Here is an 8,897-nt window from a genome sequence, read left to right as displayed (position 1 = left end):
ACAATTCTTTTAAAAAGCCACAGTGAGTGTTTTCAGTGATACGTCGTTTGTTTTCACTCAAAACGCCAGCGCTTCATGTTTCCATGACGACTGACGAGAAAAGACGCACGTGACGTCATGTTTACATGACTCCCGAGTATTAAATTAACGATAAACTTTAACAACAGAGACACACGTACGCACTACACAGGTACGCAGTTTATTTGTCGCGCTTCTGTTTTTGTTTCACGCTCTAGCAGTTAATAAACAGAACTGCATGCGTCTTGCGGAAGAACATTGTAACCGGCGTTAATTCTCTCCGTTTATGACTATGGACGAGTCACCCAGGTCCTGTGCTACTCCACAGCGGCGGGGACCCGCCGGACTAAAATAGTCCGAAAATAAACACTTATTATAGATGTACCATAGATTATAGATGTATAGAACCACCATGGTGATTCAGGATACTGACTCCAGTATTCACCGATATGGTTTCGGAACTTAGTTGCATCACAACCGATCACAACACTACATCACGGGTTCTCACTCTGTGTGTGTTTCGCGCTGGATGACGGTCGTGCTGAGCGGTGCAGGTACAGAGGAGAAGTAGAAGAAGAGAAGAGGATGACACCATTTGCTATGCGGGGATGTTTTCATTTTCCTCATTAACACCCACAAACTACGGAGTATGTTTTGGACATTATTTGACCGTGTAAAAGACGAACAAAACTTTTAGAATAACAACATTTCTCACTCCAAGTTTTAGGGGTGCTGAGCTCCTTTTTAGGGGTGCTTCAGCACCCCTAAAAAGGGGCTAGCCTCACCCATGATCATGGGTAAGACTGCTGATCTGACAGTTGTCCAGAAGACAATCATTGACACCCTTCACAAGAAGTGTAAGCCACAGACATTCATTGCCAAAGAAGCTGGCTGTTCACAGAGTGCTGTATCCAAGCATGTTAACAGAAAGTTGCGTGGAAGGAAAAAGTGTGAAAGAAAAAGATGCACAACCAACCGAGAGAACCGCAGCCTTATGAGGATTGTCAAACAAAATCAATTCAAGAATTTGAGTGAACATCACAAGGAATGGACTGAGGCTGGGGTCAAGGCATCAAGAGCCACTCACAGATGTGTCAATGAATTTGCTGAACCACAGACATCTTCAGAGGTGTCTTACCTGTGCTTAGGAGAAGTAGAACTGGATTGTTGCCCAGTGGTCCAAAGTCCTCTTTTCAGATGAGAGCAAGTTTCATTTGGAAACCAAGATCCTAGAGTCTGGACGAAGAGTGGAGAAGCTTACAGCCCAAGTTGCTTGAAGTCCAGTGTTAAGTTTCCAAGTCTGTGATGATTTGGGATGCAATGTCATCTGCTGGTGTGGATCCATTGTGTTTTTTGAAAACCAAAGTCTCTGCACCCATTTACCAAGAAATCTCGGAGCACTTCATGCTTCCTTCTGCTGAGCAGCTTTTTGAAGATGCTGATTTCATTTTTCAGCAGGATTTGGCTCCTGCCCACACTGCCAAAAGTGTTTAAATTGTTATTTTACAGTTTGGGATGCTACTACAGACATTCAGTCTCATTTCATTGAATATATATATATATATATATATATATATATATATATATATATATATATATATATTACATTTAGTCATTTAGCAGATGCTTTTATCTAAAGCTACTTACAAATGAGGACAATGGAAGCAATCAAAAAACACCAAAAGAGCAATGATATACAAGTGATGTAACAAGTCTCAGTTAGCTTAAACACAGTACACGTAGCAAGGGCTTTTAAATAATATAATAAAGAAAAAGAAAACAGAATAGAAAAAGATTAGAGCAAGTTAATGTTAGAGGTCTTTTTTATTTTTTTATAAGTGTATAATAAATTAAAAGAAAAAAGAATACAAAAAGATTAGAAAGGTAGTTAGAATATATATATATAAGATAAGATATAAGATATATACAAGACTAAGGGGTAGTAACCTGAAATGGTTTTCACTTTACAGGTGTGCCCTGTCAGGTTTAATAAGTGTGATTTCTTGCCTTATAAATGGGGTTGGGACCATCAGTTGTGTTGTACAGAAGTCAGGTGGATACACAGCTGATAGTCCTACTGAATAGACTGTTAGAATTTGTATTATGGCAAGAAAAAAGCAACTAAGTACAGGAAAACGAGTGGACATCATTACTTTAAGAAATGAAGGTCAGTCAGTCCGAAAAATTGGGAAAACTTTGAAAGTGTCCCCAAGTGCAGTCACAAAAACCATCAAGCGCTACAAAGAAACTGGCTCACATGCGGACCGCCCCAGGAAAGGAAGACCAAGAGTCACCTCTGCTGCGGAGGATAAGTTCATCCGAGTCACCAGCCTCAGAAATCGCAGGTTAACAGCAGCTCAGATTACACTGTAAAAAATCCAACTTACACTTTGTATTACAAACTCAGTTTTTAAAGTTAACTCAACAATATAACATTAAAAAAGTTGAGATAACACAGAAACGTAAGTTGAATAGAATTTTAGATCAAATTGTTACACCAAATTAATATTTCAAGTTCGAACAACTAACAACTTTAAGTTTGTTATTAGTATTGCCCACAAAGGCCGATGAGCATGCGCAGTTCGATCGCTTTTTTATTAACAACGCCATTTTAATTTCTCCTGTTTCATTTTCGAGTTTCCTTAAGCAGCGTCTGTTTATTCCCTCATTGTGATCGCTCTGGTAAGTGTAGTTCTATGAGTATCAATTCACGATTTGATTTAAATGAAGTTTATTCACAATATGCGCTTTTGTACAACATAGGTGGCTGCAAGTTAGTCAGTTAAGTTTTCCCGCCTGGCCTTATTGTTGCCTCAGGTCAGACGTCGCCTATTTTTTTCTGCCTGACAGTGTAAATTAATCTCTCCGTTAGGTGCTGTTCTCTATATAATATTTACCATAAGAGTTGAAATATGTTTGTTCAAAATATGTGCTTGTGTACGCCGTTTTAGAGTTGCCTCAGGCGGCGCCCAGTTAACGTTGGTCCGTCATTGTTATCACTCCGGTAAGCGGTGGTTCTTTGTGTATCAATTTAAGCCATGATTTAAATGAACTTTATTCACAATATGCACGTTTTTACATCGGTGTAGGTGGCGGCAAGTTAGTCATTTCATTTTCCTGCTTCGTCTTCGAGTTGCCTGAGAAGGGTCAGACGAGCGCGAGGTTTTTTTTTTTCTCGACCGTGCAATCGCTCTGGCAGGTGAGAATAATTAACAATAAGGTCTGAATGGTATTTGTTCACTATGTGCTTCTGTACAGCTGCTTGGGTGGCTCCAAACTGGTCAGTTCAACCTCTCCTGCTTCGTCTTCGAGAAGCCTTTAAGTCATTCGGTGGCTTTTTTTCCCGACAGTATCATGACTTGGGTAAGCACTGTTTTATATATATAAAGTAAAGGGATTTAATTATTGTTAAGGATAGAGTTTTCTTTATTTGTTTATAATATGTTCATTTTGTACAGTTGTGTGGGTGCCTTTGAGTTTTGAATAAGATTAAGTTATAAGTGTATTAATAAAAAGTTAAAACAAATGTAACCGTATAAGATTGCTTGTTTTCGTCTCAAAGATGTATTTTCTTCTTTTAACTTATTTTAAATTTATGTGCTTATGTTTGCTAGGCGTGCTATAAATCTGTATGTTTTAAAAATGCAAATAACTTGAGAGCTACTTTAAAGGGTTAGTTCACCCAGATAGCAAAATTATGTAATTAATAACTTACCTTCATGTTGTTTCAAACCTGTAAGACCTCCATTTATGAAAAACATCATCAAAGTAGTCCATGTGACATCAGAGGGTCAGTTAGAATTTTTTGAAGCATCGAAAATAAATTTTGGTCCAAAAATAGCAAAAACGACGACTTTATTCAGCATTGTCTTCTCTTCTGTGTCTGTTGTGAGAGAGAGTTCAAAACAAAGCGGTTTGTCATATCCGGTTCACGGCCGAATCATTTGATGTAACCGGACCAGTTCACCAAATCGAACTGAATCATTTTAAACGGTTCGCGTCTCTAATACGCATTAATCCACAAATGACTTAAGCTGTTAACTTGTTTAATGTGGCTGACACCCCCTCTGAGTTCAAACAAACCAATATCCCGGAGTAATTCATTTACTCAAACAGTACACTGACTGAACTGCTGTGAAGAGAGAACTGAAGATGAACACCGAACAGAGTAAGATAACGAACAAAACATTGACTCATTCACGAGCTGATGATACTGCGCATGTGTGATTCAGTGTGAAGCAGACCAACACACAGCGCCTGAACCGAACTGATTCTTTTGGTGATTGATTCTGAACTGATTGTGTACTAATGTTATGAGCGCGGGTAAACCGAAGGCTTGAATCAAGGGCAATCATCGCAAATTACGCCATTATACGTCGAGCGCAAAAGAACCGGTGAACCGTTTTCTTCAACCGGTTTATTGAATCGAACTGTCCGAAAGAACTACTGGTGATCCGAAAACCGATGCAACCGGTTCTTGACTAGTGAACGAGTCAGTCTATTGTTTATCTTACTCTGTTCGGTGTTCATCTTCAGTTCTCTCTTCACAGCAGTTCAGTCAGTGTACTGTTTGAGTAAATGAATTCCTCCGGGATATTGGTTTGTTTGAACTCAGAGGGGGTGTCAGCCACATTAAAAAAGTTAACAGCTTAAGTCATTTGTGGATTAATGCGTATTAGAGATGCGAACAGTTTAAAATGATTCAGTTCGATTTGGTGAACTGGTCCGGTTACATTGAATGATTCGGCCGTGAACCGGATATGACAAACCGCTTTGTTTTGAACTCTCTCTCACAACAGACACGGAAGAGAAGACAGTGCTGAATAAAGTCGTCGTTTTTGCTATTTTTGGACCAAAATTTATTTTTGATGCTTTAAAAAAATTCTAACTGACCCTCTGATGTCACATGGAATCTAAATCTAAAATATCCTAAACTGTTCTGAAGATAAATGGAGGTATTACTGGTTTGGAATGACATGAGGGTGAGTTATTAATAACATAATTATGACTTTTGGGGGAACTATCCCTTTAAGTTGTTGTTGTTTTATATTGTTCTCCAGCAATTAATGCATCCCTGGTGGTAAAAAATTAAATAAAATCGTATGTTGTTGCCAAAACAATTTAGTTCTAACGTTACCGCTGTATTGTGTGTGTGTGTGTGTGTGTGTGTGTGGGGTTTTTTTTTTTTTTTTTTTTTTTTTTTTCTTTCTCTGATTAGGTTGATGCAGTGCAAGATGGGCAGATTTGAACACACTGCCCAGGAGGTCCTTTTGAAACATGACCAATTGTGCCACTACCAGGGAAGATACTGCCAACTACCCTGCCTCTACACAGATTGCATCTGCTCCTTTATAACCACTGGTTGAAGTCTCGCCTTTTAAGATCACACAAGTGCTTATCTTCACGTGAGAGTCACTTAACATTGAATGGTGAATTGTGTGACTTTAAGGAAATTTGTAAAACACCCTATTACTCCAAACATATAAGGAGCCATTTAAAAAAAAATCATGAAACTTTAAGGTGCCCTTTTAGCCAGTGTGGTTTTTAAAACCCATCTGATTATATCATCCAGTGGTCACAGAAGTCAAAAACATTGCAGCTTTTCCATTACAGACTTTAAAGCAAATATCATTATTCAAAATGCAGAACCAAAAGACAGTGAGCCACAAACTGTTGCTATGCACACACTTTTATCATCATTGCAGTTAATTTTATATTGCTTGTGATAGATATGAAAGCCAATACATTTGAGTGGACCCGTTGTTATTTTTGCACATTTATTTTGGACTTGAATTTTGTGATAGTTTTTATTTGATGCTTTCCCAATTTAATTAACTGTAGAAGGTTTTTAATTTTGCAACACAAATGTGACAAATAAGCTCTTAACTTGAAAAAAACTTTATATTGTATTTAATTGTATTGCGAATGAAATGACTTAATATGGTTTGTGATTTTAAACTTGCTGTTCTACAAAAAAAAAAAAAAATATTGATGGAATAAAAAAAAAATGTGATTCTGTCCATTTAAAGTTTTTTTTTTTTTTGAGGACCAATGTTGTACTGAGTAGCATTTAATAAATTAATTCATTCATATTGGTTTGACAGTTTTGTGCTGAACTTTAAACTGCTTGAGTAAAACCTAAAGTTCTGAAGCTGCACTGTAAAAACCAAAAAAAAAAAAAAAAGTTGAGCTCAAAAACCTTCGGAAGTTGCACAAATTTGGAAGTTTAACTAAAAGTTCACTTAACTTAATATATTATGTTGATTAAACATGCACAAAAGTTCGTACAACTAATTGACCTTTAAGTTGAGCAAACTCAAAAATCTGCTGAAGTTTGTTGCCTTAAAATTTTAAGTTGGCCCAACTTTAGATTTTTTACAGTGTTGAGACCAGGTCAATGGCACACGGAGTTCTTGCAGCAGACACATCTCTAGAACAACTGTTAAGAGGAGACCGTGCGAATCAGGCCTTCATGGTAGAATATCTGCTAGGAAACCACTGCTAAAGAAAGGCAACTAGCAGAAGAGACTTGTTTGGGCTAAAGAACACAAGGAATGGACATTAGACCAGTGGAAATCTGTGCTTTGGTCTGATGAGTCCAAATTTGAGATCTTTGGTTCCAACCACCGTGTCTTTGTGCGACGCAGAAAAGGTGAACGGATGGACTCTACATGCCTGGTTCCCACCGTGAAGCATGGAGGAGGAGGTGTGATGGTGTGGGGGTGCTTTGCTGGTGACACTGTTGGGGATTTATTCAAAATGGAAGGCATACTGAACCAGCATGGCTATGCTATTCCATCCGGTTTGCGTTTAGTTGGACCATTTATTTTTCAACAGGACAATGACCACAAACACACCTCCAGGCTGTGTAAGGGCTATTTGACCAAGAAGGAGAGTGATGGGGTGCTGCGCCAGATGACCTGGCCTCCACAGTCACCGGACCTGAACCCAATCGAGATGGTTTAGGGGTGAGCTGGACCGCAGACAGAAGGCAAAAGGGCCAACAAGTGCTAAGCATCTCTCGGAGAACTCCTTCAAGACCAGGGGTCGCCAAACTTTTTTCTCTGGGGGCCACATTATCGTTCCTGACTGTGATGGGGGGCCAGGCCGGGCCGGCTATATAACATAGAATTGTATTACCCAGGCCAAAGTGACCACCAGCAGGCCTCATTGTGTAGTAGAGATTACTAGCCTGGCACAGCCATCCCCACTACTAAATCTACACATCTATATCAACACTTGATTCGTCGCACATATTTGTTTATCTTTACTAGTGGTTTGCAAAAAAGTCGTGGCCTGGTGGTTAGAGAATCGGACTCCCAATCGAAGGGTTGTGGGTTCGAGTCCCGGGCCGGCAGGAATTGTGGGTGGGGGGAGTGCATGTACAGTTCTCTCTCCACCTTCAATACCACGACTTAGGTGCCCTTGAGCAAGGCATCGAACCCCCAACTGCTCCCCGGGCGCCGCAGCATAAATGGCTGCCCACTGCTCCGGGTGTGTGTTCACAGTGTGTGTGTGTGTTCACTGCTCTGTGTGTGTGCACTTCGGATGGGTTAAATGCAGAGCACAAATTCTGAGTATGGGTCACCATACTTGGCCGAATGTCACTTCACCTTCAAAAGTAGTCATTGAGTTTACACTTTACACTTTGTTTAAATTTGAAATACCACAGATATTCCATTAATTTATTTTCTAATAAAAATAACATCAAAGCTGTCAAGGAAAGAAACATCTGCCAAGTTGAGGTGATTGACACTGGCAAAGGTGAGTGAAAAATTATAAATCACGGGTAGGTCTGTTGATAATAATAATAATAGTTATAGTGTGCAGCACTTAATAAAGGAAATAAAATCAATAAAAAAAACATTGAAATTCTAGATGAGTAAAAGAACATTTAACATGAGTAATAGAACAACTAGCCAGCTCTTATGCCTATCCAGGTGAGCATGTTCAGTAAACATTTTTTAGGTCAAGGTGAAAATGAAATGAGCAGTAGGCTGAACATTGTGAGTTGCGCGTGGGCACTGTCTTTTACTGATTGATCTCGAGCATGTCGGGTGATGAAAATTCGGCAAATATTATAGTTTATTTTATAACTAAATATCAATTTCTAACTGAAAAAAAAAATCTAAATACCAGATACAGACATTTAAAAAAAATAAAAATAGGCCATGATGACTTTTGGGGATTGCCTCATAGGGCCGGTTCAAGTAGTGGGGGGCAGAGGGGCTGAGGGGCCAGTCAAAGGGGGGTGGCGGGCCTGAGTTTGGTGACCCATGTTCAAGACTGTTGGAAGACCATTTCAGGTGACTACTTCTTGAAGCTCATCAAGAGAATGCCAAGAGTGTGCAAAGCAGTAATCAAAGCAAAAGGTGGCTACTTTGAAGAACCTAGAATATGACATATTTTCAGTTGTTTCACACTTTTTTGTTATGTATATAATTCCACATGTGTTAATTCATAGTTTTGATGCCTTCAGTGTGAATCTACAATTTTCATAGTCATGAAAATAAAGAAAACTCTTTGAATGAGAAGGTGTGTCCAAACTTTTGGTCTGTAGCTACTGTGTATATATATATACATTAAAATAATAGATTTAGAATAGTGAGAGCCAGAGTTAGAGGGTCAACGTTCACATGCAGAACGCAAGCTTCTAGGGCACATAACTGAAGTAATGAATTTAGTTAAATGGTTGCAGAGCCTGTGTGTGTGTGTGTGTGTGTGTGTATATGTATATAATTGTTCGTTTAGAAAGGTGCCTGTCCAGCAGGTGGCGCTGCCACGTGATTTATAAACCTATACTATGCCAGAGAGTTGCTTGGTAACCTTTAGAAGTCTCGTGTCTTCATTAATATACATGAGGAGAGTCGTCGTTCGTG

The sequence above is a fragment of the Carassius carassius genome, chromosome 34 (assembly GCF_963082965.1).
Source record: "Carassius carassius chromosome 34, fCarCar2.1, whole genome shotgun sequence".
Taxonomy (NCBI): domain Eukaryota; kingdom Metazoa; phylum Chordata; class Actinopteri; order Cypriniformes; family Cyprinidae; genus Carassius; species Carassius carassius.
The sequence above is the reverse complement of the archived record's forward strand: the minus strand, read 5'-3'. Positions refer to the sequence as shown.